The following is an 18,212-nucleotide window of genomic DNA, read 5'->3' as shown; positions in this document are numbered from 1 at the left end:
TAATGCTGATGTATATATTTGGTGGTTTGTTCACGAATTGGAGAGCAGGTTACCGAGATAACTGTTCCGTTATGAGCCACAACACGGCATTGAGTGTACTGAGGCATGCCAGAATAATTGATGCAATTGATAATCTGAAGGCCCTCCGGGAGGCCACCACTGCCAAGGCTCGTTCATTCCTATCGTTGTAGCGTTTTGTCTGAGTTTGTGAGGAGAGACAGAATAGCAACAGATGAGTTTAAAAGGGTTGTTGGATGGGCTTCAGCTATGGGACTGTAAGGACCCAGGGTGGGGACCTGAGCCCACAGGAGGAAGAACGTGGATGAAGTTGGTTCAGGGTAAGGGCCAGGATGGAGAGGGAGGGGAGGGGAGGATTGACATGATGCAGATTCTCACCTGGTTAGAATAGTACAAAGCTGCAGCGCCTAAGGGGCAACACAGGAAGTAGGCCACGAGTGACAGCACGAAGTGGTCCCTAGGGGGCCTCTCAGAGTCCTCCGGCTCACCACAGTCCTCACACATTTTTTCAAGTGCCTGGGGGCAGGGAACGGGTATGGCTCAGTATGGCTTATGGACTCTACCATCCCCTCTGACCTCCTCCTTTTCACCCTCTTGGCTCCTCTAAATTCTTCACTGACCCCTTTGAAATTCTCACTGACTCCCTCTAACTCCCACCATGTCCCCTCTAACCTCTCCCCATCCCTTTTTGATACCTCTCTGTCCCCTAGAACTCCCAGTTCCCCACATCCCCATGCCCTGTAATCCCTCTCTGTTTCCTGTTGCCGTTTCCCTGTATCCTATAACCTCCACCATCTTCTAAAACTGCCTTGCAGAACCCCATAGCATGTCTCTCTTGCCCCTTCCACTGTCATCCAAAATCCCTTACTGACTCTGTTGGCTGTCACTCGGACTCCCTGAAATCTCAGGTGACCCACTATCACAATTTGCTCCCATAACACCCTCATTATCCTCCAAAGCAGCCTTCTCTTTGCACCTATAAACACCCTACTAAGAAGACCCTCACTCAACACTTTAACACTCTCAGTTGTCAGCTGTAAAAACTTCACTGTCTCCACATAAAACTCTCACCCTATGAAACCTCTAATGTCTCCAATAGCTCTCTGCTTGTCGCTTTTATAATATCCCTCACTTGGTCCCTATGACTTTGTGAGGTCATGCTCTGACCCTTACTATTCACCCATAAGCTCCTCCCTTCCCCCATCCCCCATAACCTCTCACTTGGCTCCTCTAAGACCTTCTTAGAGCACCTAGAGCTCTAAGTCCTCTCCCTGTGCACTCATATGTCCCATTACAAGGCCTGTCTCCCTCCAGCACCATCTCTGTCCCTCTGTAACCAGCTTCCTGACCCTTTGGACTCCTTCTCTGTCTGCTCATAGCAGCCTCCCTCTTCTCCGAAACACGTCCTCCCTCTACATACTTCTCTACACATAGCACCCCCTTATGACACTCCCTGGACCCCTCATGCCCCCTCTACGCACTCTAACTCTCCTCCTCCCACCATGTTCCCCCATGAATTCCCTCCCTACCGTTCAATACCCCCATTAAGACATCTGCATCCAGTGCTACCAAGGCTGCATTGAGCCTCTTCCTCACTTCCACCTGCCAGGGATTACCATGGAGACCAGGCAGGCCCCGCCTCCTATTCTGTCTTGCTACTTCTATTGGCTGGCTGGAGGTTGTGTGTGCTGGGTGGGGAAGCCAATACCTGGCTGCCTTTTGGTCTAAGGAGTTTTCCTCTTCTCTCAGGTGACTGATCAGTTCTGGGGGTGCCTTGGAGAAAAGCACCACTAGGGGAGAGAATGATGAGGGCTTAGGAGTCCTGAGTTGCTTCAGGCACCTTAAGTGACCATTGAAATACTTGGAGTCAGGTTCTTCAGCAGTGGAGGGTGAGCTTCGTGAGAATTAATATCTTTTCCTGTGCTTGTTTGCCTGCTGTCTACCTCTGGCAAAGTCTCAGTTCACATCTTTTGCCTATTTTAAAATTTGGGTTGTTTTCATTACAGTTAAGTTTGAGAGTTGTTTGTGTATCTTAGACACAAGTCCTTTGTCAGACATATGATTTGCAAATATTTTCTCTGGGTCTGTATCCATCTTTTGACTTTCTAAGAGTGTCATTTGCAGGACAAAAGTTTTTAATTTTGATGGAGTCTAAGTTTCCTTTAATGGGCATGGTTTTGATATAATTTCTAAGAACTCTTTGCATAACCCAGGGTCAGGAAGACTTTCTCCTATGTTTTCTTGTAAAAATTTGATAGATTTACATTTTACCTTTAGATCTATGATCCATTTAAGTTAATATTTGTATAAGATGTGAGGTTTTAGTTGAGATCAGTTACTTTTTGCATGCGGTGGTCCAATTAATCTGACACCATTACAAACACCTGATTCTTTCTTTGATCTCTTTCTCCACTCCTTATTGCATTCTGTTGGTCTCTGTCTATCCGTTTGCCAATACCACACTCTCTTGCTAATGTGGTGTAACCACAGGCCCTCTAGGACCATTTCAACTGACCCCATCGTATCAACAGAATAATTAAGAGTGGTTTTTCAGGAACTGAGAAATGACCCCTAGTCCAGTTCCAGCCAGTTGAGACCACCAACTCCTCATCTGGGCCTGCACAAACGCCCGATAAGTGAGCTTTTGACGTCAAGAGGCTGAAAACTCCACCCTCAGATCATGCTAATAGCACCGTTTTGTGACCATGTGTCCTATGAAGAGCCCTGAAGCTGGACTATTCTTGCACAGACCATTAATTACCTCACTTCCGCTTACCTGTAGTCATCTGTCTCCACACTTCAGACTGTCCTGCCCTTCATCCCATAAGTTTTGCCCCAAGCCCTCAGTGGGGAGACGGATCTGAGAGCTGATGCCTCCTGTCTCCTTGCAGATCAATGTCACAATAAAGCTGTATTCTCTTTTCAAAAGTTGCTGCTGTAATAATTGGATCTTAAGCACAACAGGTAAGGCATCCCAGTTTGGTGTGGTTGCATTAGCTTTACAGTGATTCTGAAAATTGGGTAATGTGACTACTCCAGCTTTATTCTTCTTTTTCAGAATAGTTATGACTATGCTTTTCTAGATCTACAAGTCAGGTCGGTCTCTTAATAGGAATTGCTTTTGAATTTCATATCATTTTTGGAGAGATGCTGATACTTCCAGTTCACAACCAGGGAAGGCTGTCCATTTGTTTAGGTTTTCTTTTATTCCTTTCATCAGCAGCTGTAGTTTGTTTTTTTTTTTTTTTTTTTTGAGGAAGATTAGCCCTGAGCTAACATCTGCTGCCAGTCCTCCTTTTTTTGCTGAAGAAGACTGGCCCTGAGCTAACATCCGTGGCCATCTTCCTCTACACTCTATGTGGGAGGCCTACCACAGCATGGCTTGCCAAGCGGTGCCATGTCCGCCCCTGGGATGCCAACTGGAGAACCCCAGGCCGTCAAAGTGGAACGTGTGCACTTAACCGCTGTGCCGTCAGGCTGGCCCCGGCAGCTGTAGTTTATTCACACAGCTCGTACACATAATATTTGAGATTTACATCCAATGACTTGATTTTTTGGGAGCTATTGAAAGTGGTATTATTTTAAGAAAATATTAGTTTCTGATTGTGTATTGCTAGCATATGGAAATACAATAGATTGGTGTGTCACATTGCAACCTGTGATCTTTCTAAACCCATTTTGTCAATTCTAGGAGTGTTTTTGCAGATTCCCTGGGATTTTCTACAAAGACAATCATGCCATCTGCCAATAAGGGTGACTTTCTTTCCTCCTTTGTAATCCATATGCCCCTTCTCTCTCTCTCTCTGACTTCTTGTGCTGATGAGGACTTCCAGGCTGATGCGGAATAGGAGTGGTGAGAGTGGACATCCTTGCCTTGTTGCAGGTTTTGGGGTGGAAGACTTTCCTCCTTTACCATTACATATGATGTTAGCTATACGTTTTCTGTAGATGTCCTTTATCAGGATGAGGAAGGTCCCTGTTAGTTCTGGTTTGCTGAGTTTTTATTGTGAATGGATGTTGAATTTTCTGAAATGCCTTTTCTGCATCAATTGATCGTGTGGTATTCCTTCTGTATGTGGTTAATATTGTGGATTATATTGATTAATTTTCTAATATTGAACAATATTTGCATTCTTGGGAGAAACCCCAGTTGGTGATGATGTATACTATTTATATACTTCTGTTTCTGGTTTTCTAATGTTTTGTCGAGAAGTTTTCTGTTTGTATTCCTGAGAGATATTGGTCTGTAGTCTTTGTACACTGCCTTTATCTGCTGTTAGTATCGAGGTAATACTGGCCTCATAAGTTGAGCTGGGCAATAGTCCCTCCTCTTCTATTTTCTGGAAAAGATTGTGTGAAAATGATGTTATTTGGTTTCTACAATTTACCAGTGAAACCCTCTGGGTCTGGAGACTTCTTTTTAAGGAAGTTTTTAGTTACAAAATCAAATTGTTTATTAGATATACAATCACTCAGATAATCTCTTTCTCCTTGATAAGTTTTGGGAGCAGGTTTTTGAAGAGTGGGCCAGTTTTCTCCTAAGTTGCAGAATTTATGTGTGGGGCATTGTTTGTAGCAGCCCCTTATTTTCCATTTAATGTCTCTTAGGTCTGTAGTGATGGCACCTCCTTCATTTCTGGTACTGGTCACTTGTGTCTTCTCTCTTCTTTTGTGCATCTTGCCAAAAGTTCATCAATTTTACTAATGTTTTCAAAGAAACAGCTTTGGTTTCATTGAGTTTTTCTATTGTTTTTCCTTTTCCAATTTCATTGATTTCCACTAATCTCTTCTTTCGTCTCGTTGCTTTCAGTTTATTTTGCTCTTCTTTGTCTAGTTTCTTGAGTTGGAAGCTTAGATTGTTAATTTGAGACATTTCTTATTTTGTAATATGGGCATTTGAAGTTGTACATTCCCCTTGAAGCACTATGTTAGCTGCATCCCACATATTTTGATATGTTACATACTTCATTTTTGATCAGTTAAAAACATTTTCTAATTTCCCTTGACCCATGAATGATTTTGACCTGCGTGGCTTATTTCCCAAGTGTTTGGAGATTTTCCTGTTATCTTTCGTCTCTATTCCAAGTTTACTTTTATTATGGTCAGCACATTAAATTCTATGAGTTCTCATGACAAGGAGAACATTTTTTTTTCCTTTTTCTTTTCTTTTTATTGCATCTATAGGTGAAGATGGATGTTAGCGGAACCTCTTGCGGTAATCACTTCTCAATCTATAGAAATCAAGGCATCATGCTGTACACCATCGACGTATACAGTGATGCCTGTCAATTATTTCTCAATAAAACTGGGGAAAAAGTATTCTATTTCTATGTAACAAAGCACCATACACTTAGCAGCTTAAAACAGCAGCTTTTATTAGCTCACAGTTCCGTAGATGAGAAATCTAGGAATGGTGTGTCTGAGTTCTCTGCTCAGGTTCTCAGAAGGCTGATATCAACGTGCCTGCTGAAATGTGTTCTCATCTGGAACTCCGGATACTCTTCCAAGCTCATGTGGTTGTGCCGAATTCAATTCCTTGCAGTTTTGGGACTGCAGTCATTCTCTTTCTTTGTGGCTACCAGCTGGGATAGATTCTCAGATGCTAAAGTCCACCACATTCCTTGCCGTGTGGTCCTGTCCATCTTCAGAGCCATCAATGGAGAATCCCCGTCCGTCAAAGTCACTCTCACACTGAGTGTCTGAGTTCCTCTGTCTCTGACCTCTAGACCCTGTTTAAAGACCTCATGTGTTTAGGTTATGCTCACCCAGATAATCTCCCTTTTTTAAAGTACACTGTACCATATAATCTACCATAATCATAGGAGTGATATCCCATCATATTCACAATCTGAGATTATATAGGATTACACACCAGGGGGCAGAAATTTTTTTTGTAGGTGGCGCATTTTAGAATCCTGTGTACTAACAGTCAGGTAATACGTATGCTTTGGGTAGTATGATTTCATATGGTTTGTATGACTTGAATTGTTTGAAATTTGTTGAAGTTTGTTTTATAACCAAGGATATGGCCCTATCTTGATGAAGTTCTGTGTGCACTTGAAAACAACATTTATCTGCTTTTGGTGGGTACAGTGTTCTATAAATGGCAAGTAGATCCACTTGGTTGATGGTGTTCACTTTTTGTATATCCTCCCTAAGTTTCTGTTTACTTGTCCTATTGGTTATTGAGAGAGGAATGGTGAATTCTTCAACTAAAATTGTGGACTTGTCCATTTCACCTTTTCTGCCTATCAGGTTTTGACTGAAGTATTTTGAAGCTGTGTGTTAGGTGCTCATACAATTAGGATTCTTATGTCTTCCTGTTGAATAGTCTCTTTTATCATTATTTTAATGTCCCTCTTTATCTCTGTTAATTATCCTTGCTGTGATGTCTACTTCATCTGATATTAATATACCCACCCATCTTAGTTTTGTTAGTGTTTGTATTGCATCTCTTTTCCCCCTAATCTTTACTTTTATCCTACATACATCATTGTAGTTAATGTGGGTTTCTTATAGACAGGATATAGTTGGGTCTTGTTTTTTTAAAATTCATTTTGCAAATCTCTGTATAATAATTTTTGTGTTTAGATCATGTACATTTAATGTGATGATTGGTATGTTTATCCTTAAGTCTACCATTTTATTATTTGTTTTGTTTGTTCCCTCTGTTTTCCCTGAGTACAATAAACATACTGAAACTTTTCATCGTCTACCTAGAATTAATATTTTATAATTTCAAGTGGAATATAGCAACCTCGCATCGTATTGGTCCCTTTACCCTGTCCTTTTTATGTTTTAGCTTCCATATGTATTACATCTAAATACATTGAAAATCTCACCAGTGTTATAATTTTTGCTTTCAACTGTCATATCTATTTTCAAGAATCAAGAGGAGAATAGTTTGTCATGTTTGCCCAGATCTTGACCATTTCTGTTGCTTTTACTTTTTCCTGACGTTCCAAGGTTTCCTCTAATATCATTTCCCTTCTTCAAAGAATTAACCTTACCATTTCTTTTAGAGCATGTCTGTGACAATGTGTTGTTAGCTTTCCTTCATCTGAAACCATCTTTATTTCACCACTTTTTCCTGAAGGACATTTTCACTGGATATAGAATTCTAGGTTGACAGTTCTTTTCTGTACAGTTACATTTATAGTTCCTGTTCCTTTTGGTGGTCATGATTTCTGATACGAAATTTATATCATTTCGATTTCTGTTTCTCTGTGTGCTAAGTGTAACTTTTCCTTGGCCTTGCTCATAACCATTTCTCTGTCTCTAGTTTTCAGCAGTTTGAGTATTATGTGTCTGAACATGGAATTCTTTGAGTCGATTTTCTTTTTTTTTGAAGTTCATTGTGTTTCTTGAATCTGCAAGTTTATGCCTTTTGCCAAATTGGAAAACAGTCATCCTTTCTTCAAATATTTATTTTTCTGAACCAGACTATTTTTCCTCCCCTTCTGGGACACTGATGACATGCATGTTAGATCTTTTGATATTGTTCCCAAGTCCCTGAGGATCTGTTAATTTTTTTCCAATGTTTTTTCTCTCTCTGTTGTTCAGATTGTGTAAGTTCTATTTTCAAATTCACTGTCTGTTTCCTCTGTCATCTCCATTATGCTATTTGGCCCCTTACAGTGAGTCTTTTATTTGGGTTATGAAATTTTTCAGTCCTATAATTTCCATCTGATTCTTCTTTAAGTCAGGATACTCAGCTTCTATTTCTGATAAAAATTCCTGGAATAGACAGGTGATTGAAGTTCGTTGTTGATACTACCACGTCAATAACACGTGACAGATTTACACGTTTTCCATGAAGTACCTGATAATGAATACTACAATGAGTAACCACAGGCTTTAAGCAACTTACATTTTCATAAGCGTTGTAATTTTCCCAACTAAGTCTTTCTGCTTTCACATGAACACATACATGCACACACATATATATTTTACAATTATCGTTTGTAACTCATCTTGGCAGATTCCACTTCAGGTCGTATAGTGTTTTCTCAACTTCTTTGAAAATATTCTCACCTCTAGTTGGTTGTTCCAAGCACTCTACTCATAGAGGCTGATTGTTAAGTCACTATAGAAACACAATCGCCTCCTTGAAGAAATTACAGCTTAGCTCTTAGCAACTTCCAAGTACATAGTACAGTGTTGTTATCTATAATCACAATACAGTTTATTAAATTCCTGGAACTTATTCATCTTTTAACCAGAAGTTTATACCCTTTGAGCAACATCTCCCCATTACCCCCAACCTCTAACCCCTGACAACCACCATCTACTCTCTGTTTCTATGAGTTTGGCTTTTTTATATTCCATGTATCAGTGATATCATACCATATTTTATCTTTCTCTGTTTGACTTATTTCAGTTAGCGTAATGTTGTCATAAATGGCAGGATTTCATTCTTTCTCATGACTGAGCATGAGTGTTTGTGTATGTGTATGTACGTGTATGTGATATCTATCTATCTATCTGTCTATCTAGCTATCTCTCACATCTTCATTATCCACTCACCCATTGATGGACACTTACTGTTTCCATGTCTTGGCTATTGTGATTAATGGTACAATAAATGTAGGAGTGCAAATATGTCTTTGAGATCCTGCTTTCATTTCCTTTGGCTATATACCCAGAAGTGGACTGCTGGATCATATGGTAGTTTTATTTTTAAGTTTTTGAGGAATCTCCACACTGTTTTCCTTAGTGGCTGTACAAATTTACATTCTCCTCAATGGTGCATAAATGTTCCCTTTTCTCTACATCCTCTACAGTACTTGTTATGTCTTGTCTTTTTTAAAAATTGAGGTCACATTAGTTTATAACATTATTTAAATTTCAGGTGTACCTCATTATATTTTGACTTCTGTATAGACTGCTTCGTGTTCACCACCAAAAGTCTAGTTGCCATTCATCACTGTGCACATGTGCCCCTTTACCTCTTTCAGCCTCCTCCTGCCCCCTTCCCCTCTGGTAATCACCAGTCTGTTCTCTGTATTTACGTATTTTTTTGTTTATCTTTCACATATAAGTGAAATCATACAGTAATTGTCTTTCTCTGAGTTATTTCACTTATAATACCCTCAAGGTCCATCCATGTTGTTGCAAACAGCAAGATTTCATCATTTTTATGGCTGAGCAGTATTCTGTTGTATATAGATATATACCATATCTTCTTTATGCATTCATCTGTTGATGGGCTGTTGGGTTGCTTCCAAGTCTTGGCTATTGTGAATAATGCTGCAGTGAACATAGGGTGCATATATCTTTTCAAATTAGTATTTTTGTGTTCTTTGGATAAATACCCAGAAGTGGAATAGCTGGAACATATGGTATTTCTATTTTTAATTTTTTGAGGAATCTCCATACTGTTTTCCATAGTGGCTGCACCAATTTACATTTCCACCAGCACTGTACGAGGTTTCCTTTTTCTCCATATTCTCTCCAACATTTATTTCTTGTCTTTTTAATAATAGCCATTTTGATGAGTGTGAGGTGATATCTCATTGTAGCTTTGATTTGCATTTCCCTAATAATCAGTGATGTTGAACATATTTTCATGTGCCTATTGGCCACGTATATATTTTTGGAAAAAATGTCTGTTCTCATCTGCCCATTTTTTGATCAGGTTGTTTGTTTTTCTGTTGTTGGGTTGTATGAGTTCTTTATATATTTTGGATATTAACCCCTTATCAGATATATGATTTGCAAAGATTTTCTCCAAATTGGTATATTGTCTTTTCCTTGTTGATTGTTTCCTTTGTTATGCAGAAGCTTTTTAGTTTGATGTAGTCCCATTGGTTTATTTTTTTCTTTTGATTCCCTTGCCTGAGACATGATATTAAAAAAGATACTCTAAGACTGATGACAAAAAGCGTGTACTACCCATGTTTTCTTCTAAGAGTTTTATTGTTTTAGGTCTTACTTTCAAGTCTTTAGTCCACTTTGAGTTAATTTTTGTGTATGGTGTAATGTAATGATCTACTTTCATTCTTTTGCGTGTGGCTCTCCAGTGTCTCCAACACCATTTATTAAAGAGACTTTCCTTTCTCCATTGTATGTTCTTGGCTCCTTTGTTGAAGATTAGTTATCCATAGATGTGTGGTTTTATCTCTGGGCTCTCAATCCTGTTCCATTGTTCTGTGTGTTTGTTTCTTTGTCAGTGCCATTCTGTTTTGATTACTATAGCTTTGTAGTATATTTTGAAATCAGGGAGTGTGATATCTCCAGCTTTGTTCTTTTTTCTCAGGATTGCTTTGGCTATTTGGGGTCTTTTGTTGTTCCATATAAATTTTAGGATTCTTTTTTTTTTTTAAAGATTTTATATTTTTCCTTTTTCTCCCCAAAGCCCCCCAGTACATAGTTGTATATTCTTCATTGTGGGTCCTTCTAGTTGTGGCATGTGGGACACTGCCTCAGTGTGGCTTGATGAGCAGTGCCACGTCCATGCCCAGGATTCGAACCAATGAAACACTGGGCCACCTGCAGCAGAGTGCACGAACTTAACCACTTGGCCATGGGGCCAGCCCCAAATTTTAGGATTCTTTATTCTATTTCTGTGAAAAATGTCATTGGGATTCTGATTGGGATTGCATTGAATCTGTAGATTGCTTTAGGTATTATGGACATTTTCATTACACTAATTCTTCTAATCGTTGAGCATGGACTATCTTTTCATCTCTTTGTGACTTCTTCAATTTCTTTCAATAATATCTCATAGTTTTCAGAATACAGGTCTTTCACTTCCTTGGTTAAATTTATTCCTAGGTATTTTATTCATTTTGTTGCAATTATAAATGGGATTGTGTTCTTGATTTCTCTTTATGCTAGTTCATTTAGTGTATTGAAATGTGACTGATTTTGGTATGTTGATTTTGCACACTGAAATTTTACTGTATTTGTTATTTATTTCTAACAGTTTTTTGGTGTATTCTTTAGGATTTTCTATATATGGAATCATGCCATCTGCAAATAGTGACAGTTTTACTTCTTCCTTTCCAACTTGGATACCTTTTGTTTCTTTTTCTTGCCTAATTGCAGTGGCTAGGACTTCCAATACTATGTTGAATAAAGTGGTGATAGTGAGCATCCTTGTCTTGTTCCAGTTTTTAGAGAAATAGCTTTCAGTTTTTCACTGTTGAGCGTGTTGTTGGCTGTGGGTTTGTCATATATGGCCTTTATTACGTTGGGGTACTTTCCTTCTACACCCATTTTATTGAGAGTTCTTATCATAAATGGATATTGAATCTTGTCAATGCTTTCTCTGCATCCATTGAGATGATCATGTGATTTTTTATTCTTCATTTTGTTAATGTAGTGTATCACATTGATTGATTTGTGGATGTTGAACCACCCCACATCCCTGGAATAAATCCCACTGATCATGGTGTATGATCCTTTTAGTGTATTTTTGTATTTAATTTGCTAATATTTTGTTGAGGACTTTTGCATCTATGTTCATCAGTGATATTGACCTATAACTTTCCTTTTTTGTGCTGTCCTTGTTTTGTTTTGGTATCTGTAACATTGGCCTTGTAAAGTAAGTTAGGAAGTGTCCCATTCTCTTCAGTTTCTTGGAATAATTTGAGAAGGATATGTGTTAAATCTTTTTGAATATTTGGTAGAATTCACCAGAGAAGCCACATGGTCCTGGACTTTTGTTTTTTGGGAGGTTTTTGATTACTGTTTCAATCTCTTTACTTGTTTGTTTATTTATTTATTTATTTTTAAAGATTTTTTATTTTTTTCCTATTTTTCCCCAGAGCCCCCCCGGTACACAGTTGCATATTCTTCGTTGTGGGTCCTTCTAGTTGTGGCATGTGGGATGCTGCCTCAGTGTGGTTTGATGAGCAGTGCCATGTCCACGCCCAGGACTCAAACCAACGAAACACCAGGCCACCTGCAGCAGAGCGCGCACACTTAACTATCGGCCACAGGGCCAGCCCCTATTTATTTATTTATTTTTGAGGAAGATTAGCCCTCAGCTAGCATCTATGCCCACCTCCCTCTATTTTATATGTGGGACACATGCCACAGTGTGGCTTGACAGGTGGTGTGTAGGTCCACCCTTGAGATCCAAACCAGCAAACCCCAGGCCGCTGAAGTGGAACATGCGAACTTAACTGCTACACCACCAGGCCGGCCCCTCAATCTCTTTACTTGTGATTGGTCTATTCAGATTCTGTATTTCTTCTTGATTTTTTTGAGAGGTTGTGTGATTCTAAGAATATATCCATTTCTTCTACATTATCCAGTTTGTTGGTGTGTAGTTTGTCGTAGTATTCTCTTATAGTCCTTTGTATTTCTGTGGTATCCGTTTTAATTTCTCCTTTTTCATGTCTGATTTTATTTATTAGAACCTTCTCTCTTTTTTTGTGAGTGAGTCTAGCTAAGAGTTTGTCAATTTTCTTTATCTTTTCAAAGAAGCTGCTCTTCGTTTTGTTGACCTTTTCTATTGTCTTTTTAGTCTGCATTTCCGTTATTTCTGCTCTGATTTTAATTTTCTTCCTTCTACTTACTTTGGGCTTCATTTGTTTTTCTTTTTCTAATTCTTTTAGGTGTTAGATTGAGATTTTTCTCTTTTTTTTCTTTCTTTTTTTTTTTTTTGAGATAGGCCTGTATTGCTATATTGTTCCCTCATAGTACTTTTGCTGTATCCCTTAGGTTTTGGTATGTTGTATTTTCATTTTCACTTGTCTCCAGGTATTTTTTTATTTCTTCTTTGATTTCTCCATTGATCCAATAGTTTCTTAGTAGCATGTTGTTTAGTCTCCACATGTTTGTGGTTTTTCTAGCTTTCTTCTTGTAGTTGATTTCTAGTTTCATACTGCTGTGGTTGGAAAAGATTCTTGATATGATTTCAACCTTCTTAAATTTATTGAGACTAGTTTTGTGTCCCAACGTATGGTCTATTTTTGAGAATGTTCAATGTGCACTTGAGAAGAACGTGTATTCTGCTGCTTTTGGATGGAATATTCTCTATATATCTAGTAAGTCCATCTGGTCTAGTGTTTCATTTAAGGTCCATGTTTTCTTGTTGACTCTCTGTCTGGATGATCTATCCATTGATGTTAGTGGGTCATTAAAGTCCCCTACTATTATTGTATTGCTGTCAATTTCTCCCTTTAGGTCTGTTAACAATTGCTTTATATATTTGGGTGTTCCTATTTTAGGTGCATATATATTAAGAAATGTTTTGTCTTCTTAGTGGAATGTCCCCTTTATCATTATATAATGCCTATCTTTGTCTCTTGTTACTTTTTTTCGCTTGAAGTCTATTTTGTCTGATATAAATATGGCTATACCTGCTTTATTTTTTGGTGCCATTTGCTTGGAGTATCATCTTTCATCCCTTCACTCTGAGCCTATGTTTTTCTTTAGAGCTGAGATGTATCTCCTAGAGGCAGCATATTGTTAGGTCTTGTTTTTTAATCCATCCAGCCACTCTATGTCTTTTGATTGGTGGATTCAATCCATTTACGTTTGGGGTTATTATTGATATATGAGGGCTTAATACTGCCATTTTGTATTTTCTTCCTGGCTGTTCGATATTTCCATTGTTGTTTTTCCTTGTGGTTCTGTCTGCCATTTCAGTTTGGTAGTTTTCTATGATGTGTTTTTTAGTTTCTTTTTTAAAAATATTTTGTGACTCTGTTCTGAGTTGGGGTTTTTTTTGTGTGTGTGGTTATCATCAGATTTGTGTAAAAGTTCTCATAGATGAGATAGTCCTTTTTCTACTGATAGCATCTTATCTCCATTTGCCTTTGCAGATTCTGTCCTTTTCCTCTTCCTCTTCTATGTTTTTGTTGTCACAAATTATCGCTTTTTATATTATGAATTTGCCACCAAATTGAAGTGGTTATAGTTATTTTGATGCTCTCCTCCCTTTAGCCTTTATATTATAATTAAGTGTTTACTTACCTGTTCTGACATGGAGTTCAATTTTCTGATTCTGTCTGTCTTTTTATCACTTTGCGCAAAGCTTTGTATACCTTTGCCTTTTCGTTTCAGGTAGGAGGGCTCCTTTTAACATTTCTTGTAAGGCAGGTCTAGTGGCAGTGAACTCCCTCAGCTTTTGTTTGTCTTGGAAAGACTTTATTTCTCCATTTATAAAGGATAACTTTGCTGGATAGAGTATTCTTGGCTGACAGTTTTTATCTTTCAATATTTTGAATATATTGTTCCACGCTCTCCTAGACTGTAGAGTTTCTGCTGAGAAATCTGCTGCTAGCTTAATGGGGGTTCCTTTGTAAGTTACTTTCTTCTCTCTACCTCCCCTTAATATTCTTTCTTTGTCATTGACTTTTGACAGTTTTTTTTTAAGAATGAAGACTTTTTTTTTTAAGATTGGTCCTGAGCAAACACCTGTTGCAAATCTTCCTTTTTTTTTTTTCTCCCCAAAACCCCAGTACATAGTTGTATATCCTAATTGTAAGTCATTCTAGTTCTTCTATGTGGGATGGTGTCACAGCATGGCTTGATGAGTGGTATGTAGGTCTGCACCCAGGATGCAAACCGATGGGCCCTAGGCTGCTGAAGTGGAGCACATGAACTTAACCATTTAGCCCTGACAGTTTTAATATAATGTGCCTTGGAGAAGGTCTTTTTGCTTTGAGATAAGTAGGTGCTTTATTAGCTTCATGCACTTGTATATCCAGTTCCTTCCCCTGGTTTGGAAAGTTCTCAGCTATTATTTCTTTGAATAAGCTCTCTGCTCCTTTTGCCATCTCTTCTCCTCTGGGATACTCATTATCCTTGTTTCTTTTCCTAGTTGAGTCAGATATTTATTGTAGAAGTTCTCCATTAAAAAAACCTTAATTCTCTCTTTTCTTCTACCTGAATCATTTCTAGATTTCTATCTTCGATCTCGCTAATTCTCTCTTCCATATGGTCTGCTCTATATCTAGTGCTTTCTACTTTATCTCCATCTAATTTATTGTGTATTCTTCATCTCCAGAACTTCTAGGGTTTTTTTTTTTTTTTTTTTTTTTTAGAATTTCAATCTCTTTGGTGAAGTACTCCTTCTGTTCATTAATTTTATTCCTAAGCTCATTGAACTGTCTTTCTAGATTTCTTGTGACTCGTTGAGTTTCTTCATGTTGGCCATTTTGAATTCTCTATCAGTTAGATCACAATCTTCCATGACTTCAAGTTTGGTTTCTGGAGAGTCATAATTTTCTTTTTGTGCTACATGTTACTGTAGTTCTTCCTGGTGCTTGATGAGTTGTTCCTCTGCTGGAGCATTTGTGGTAGCAAACACTTTTCTTATTTGGGTAAGGCTTTGTTTACTTTGATTCTGAGCTGCTTCTGGTTGTATTTGAGAGCTTGCACTTTCCATCCTCCATTGCCTCTGCCAGAGGCCTTGTCAGTGCCCTCTTTGTCCTGCTTATTCCTCCAAGGTTTCTGGTGCTTTGCTGATTGTGATATTCTTGCACTTGCAGGTGCTGCTGCCTGGGTCACCTCTGCTGCTTCTGGGGTCACCTGGGTCAATTGTTCCCCTCTGTGGCAGGAGGAGGGGGAGGATGGGGTGGGAACCAGGGCCATGGATACTTCCACCACATCCAGGTTTGTTGGGTCTGCAGATGCTACAGGTGGGGGGGCTGAAGTTGTGGGTGCCTCTGCTGCTGAGGGGGACTGGTGTTGTGGTATACCTGGCTCTTTGCAGGCTCTCCATAGGCTCTTGTGTTGCTATTGTGTGCACCACCTGCACTGCTGCTCCCAGGTTATCTGGGAGTGCTGGCAACACCACTGCTGGGAGCAGTGGGTTCAAAGGTGTTGCCACCACTGCAAGGGGCCCAGGATCTTGTACATAGCTCCCACTGTTGGTAGGGCTGGTGTTGGGGGTGCCACCACTAGGGGCTGGATTGTGGGCACTGCTGTGACTCCTGAAGCTTCAGGTCACAGGTGCCACATGCCACCTGCCACTGCTGAGAGTTGGGTAGGGGCTAAGTTGTGAATGCTACTGTGCCTCCTGTAGCCTCTGGTCTTGGGTGCTGGCCCTATTCTTGGAATCTCAGGTCACAGGCACTGCTGCTGCTGCTGCTGCTGGAGGTATCAGGGTCTTGAATGCAGCCCCTGGTACTGGAAGGGCCAGTGTTTGAGGCACTGCCATTGGGAGAAGGGGAGGGGGCTGGGTCACAGGCGCTGCTGCATTTCCTGAAGCCTCAGGTGGTAGGAGCCACATGCCATTGCTGTGGGAGGGGTAGGGACTGAGGTGTAAATGCCACTGCAGCTACTGCAGCCTCTGGTCTCCAGTGCCTGTGCACTTTTTGGAACTTCAGGTCACAGGTACCGCTGCTGCCACTGGGTGTATCTGCATCTTGAAGGCAGCCCCCATTTTGAGAAGGGCTGGCATCAGAGGTGCCATCACCAGAGGAGAGAGAGGAGGCTGGGTCACAGGCATCTCATGGTTCCTGGGGTCTCCGGCTGTGGGCCTGCAGTGATTTCTTGTGCCTCTGGGAGTGTGGGTTGCCTGGATTCCTGGGGCCTTTGTTCATGCACATTTACCTCAATTCTTAGGGCCTCTGGTCTCAGGTATGGCTGCAGGTCCTGGAACCTCCAGTCTCAGGAGCTGCTGCTACTGCTCTGCTGATTCCACTGCCTGTAGGAGGTCCAGTCTACCCATCTTCAGATATATAGTTGTATGGATCTCTCAGGCCTTCTGGTGTACTGTGCAGAGAGTCCTTTGTTGGTCTATGGATATCCTACTGGTTGTAACTTAGACAGGAGAGACAAAGGGAACAACTCACTCTGCCGTGATGCCGACATCATCTCTTGTCTTTCTGATGATAGCCATTCTAACAGGTATGAGGTGACATCTCATTTTAGTTTTGATTTGAATTTTCCTGATGATTAGTGATGTTGAGCATCTTTTCATGTACGTGTTGGCCATTTGGATGCCTTCTCTGGGAAAATGTCTATTCAATTCCTCTGCCCATTTTTTAATTGGATCGTATGTTGTTTCATTATTGAGTTGTATGAGTTCTTTATACATTTTTGATATAACCCCTTATCACATATGATTGGAGAGTATTTTCTCCCATTCCATAGGTTGCCTTTACATTTTGTTGACTATTTCTTTTGCTGTGCAGAAGCTTTAAGTTTGTTGTAGTCTCACTTATTTATTTTACCCTTTGTTGCTTGGGCTTTTGGTGTCATATCAAAAAAAATTTTTGCCAAGGCCAATGTCAAGGAGCTCTTTCCCCTATGTTTTCTTCTAGTAGTTTTATGGTTTCAATTCGTATGTTGAAGTCTTTAATCCATTTCAAGTTAGTTTTTGTGAGTCGTGTAAGATAAGTGTCCAATTGCATTCTCCTACATGTGGCTATACAGTTTTCCCAACACCATTTATTGAAGAGACTGTCCATTCCTCATTGAATATTCTTGGCTCCTTTGTTAAATATTAGTTGATCTTATACACAGGGGCTTATTTCTGGGCTCTCCATTCTGTTCCATTGGTCCCTGTGCCTATTTTTAAGCCAATATCATACTTTTGATTACTATAGCTTTCTAGTATAGTTTGAAACCAGGAAACATGATGCTTCCGTCTTTATCCTTCTTTCTCAAGATTGCTTTGGCTATTCAAGGTCTTTTTGTGGTTCCATACAAATTTTAGGATTTTTTTTCTATTTCTGTAAAACGCCATTGGAATTTTAACAGAGATTGCATTAAAGCTATAAGTGACTTTGTGTAGTTTGGACATTTTAATAATATTCATTCTTCTGATCCATGAACATGAGATATCTTTCCATTGTGTTTTCTTCAATTTCTTTGATCAAAGTCTTATAGTTTTCAGCATACAGATCTTTCTGCTTCTTGGTTAAGTTTATTCTTAAGTATTTTATTGTTTTTGATGCTATTGTGAATAGGAATATTTTCTTTATTTATTTTTCAGATATTTCATTGTTAGCTTATAGAAATGCAACTGATTTCTGTATGTTGATTTTGTATCCTGCAACTTTAGTGAATTTGTTGATTAGTTCTAAGAATTTTTTGGTTGAGTCTTTAGGATTTTCAACAAATAAGATCACATCATCTGCAAATAAGACAATTTTACTTCCTTCTTTCCATTTTTGATGTCTTTTATTTCTTTTTGTTGCCTGATGTCTCTAGCTAGGACTTTTAGTATCATGTTGAATAAGAGTGGTGAACGTGGGCATCCTTGTCTTATTTCTGATCTTAGAGAG

At 39.3% G+C, this 18,212-nt stretch overlaps 1 long non-coding RNA gene across 1 annotated transcript; it reads right to left on the bottom strand.

Moving 5' to 3' along the window:
* Positions 1–1,635, bottom strand: LOC103560035 (uncharacterized). The gene is made up of 3 exons (XR_547101.2): positions 1,548–1,635; positions 397–534; positions 1–199 (listed from the first exon to the last, which is right to left on the bottom strand). It is a non-coding gene; the product is annotated as an uncharacterized lncRNA (long non-coding RNA).
* Between the last annotated feature and the right edge of the window lie 16,577 nt (positions 1,636–18,212).

This window comes from Equus przewalskii, chromosome 9, assembly GCF_037783145.1.
Source record: "Equus przewalskii isolate Varuska chromosome 9, EquPr2, whole genome shotgun sequence".
NCBI lineage: Eukaryota > Metazoa > Chordata > Mammalia > Perissodactyla > Equidae > Equus > Equus przewalskii.
The sequence above is the reverse complement of the archived record's forward strand: the minus strand, read 5'-3'. Positions and strand labels throughout refer to the sequence as shown.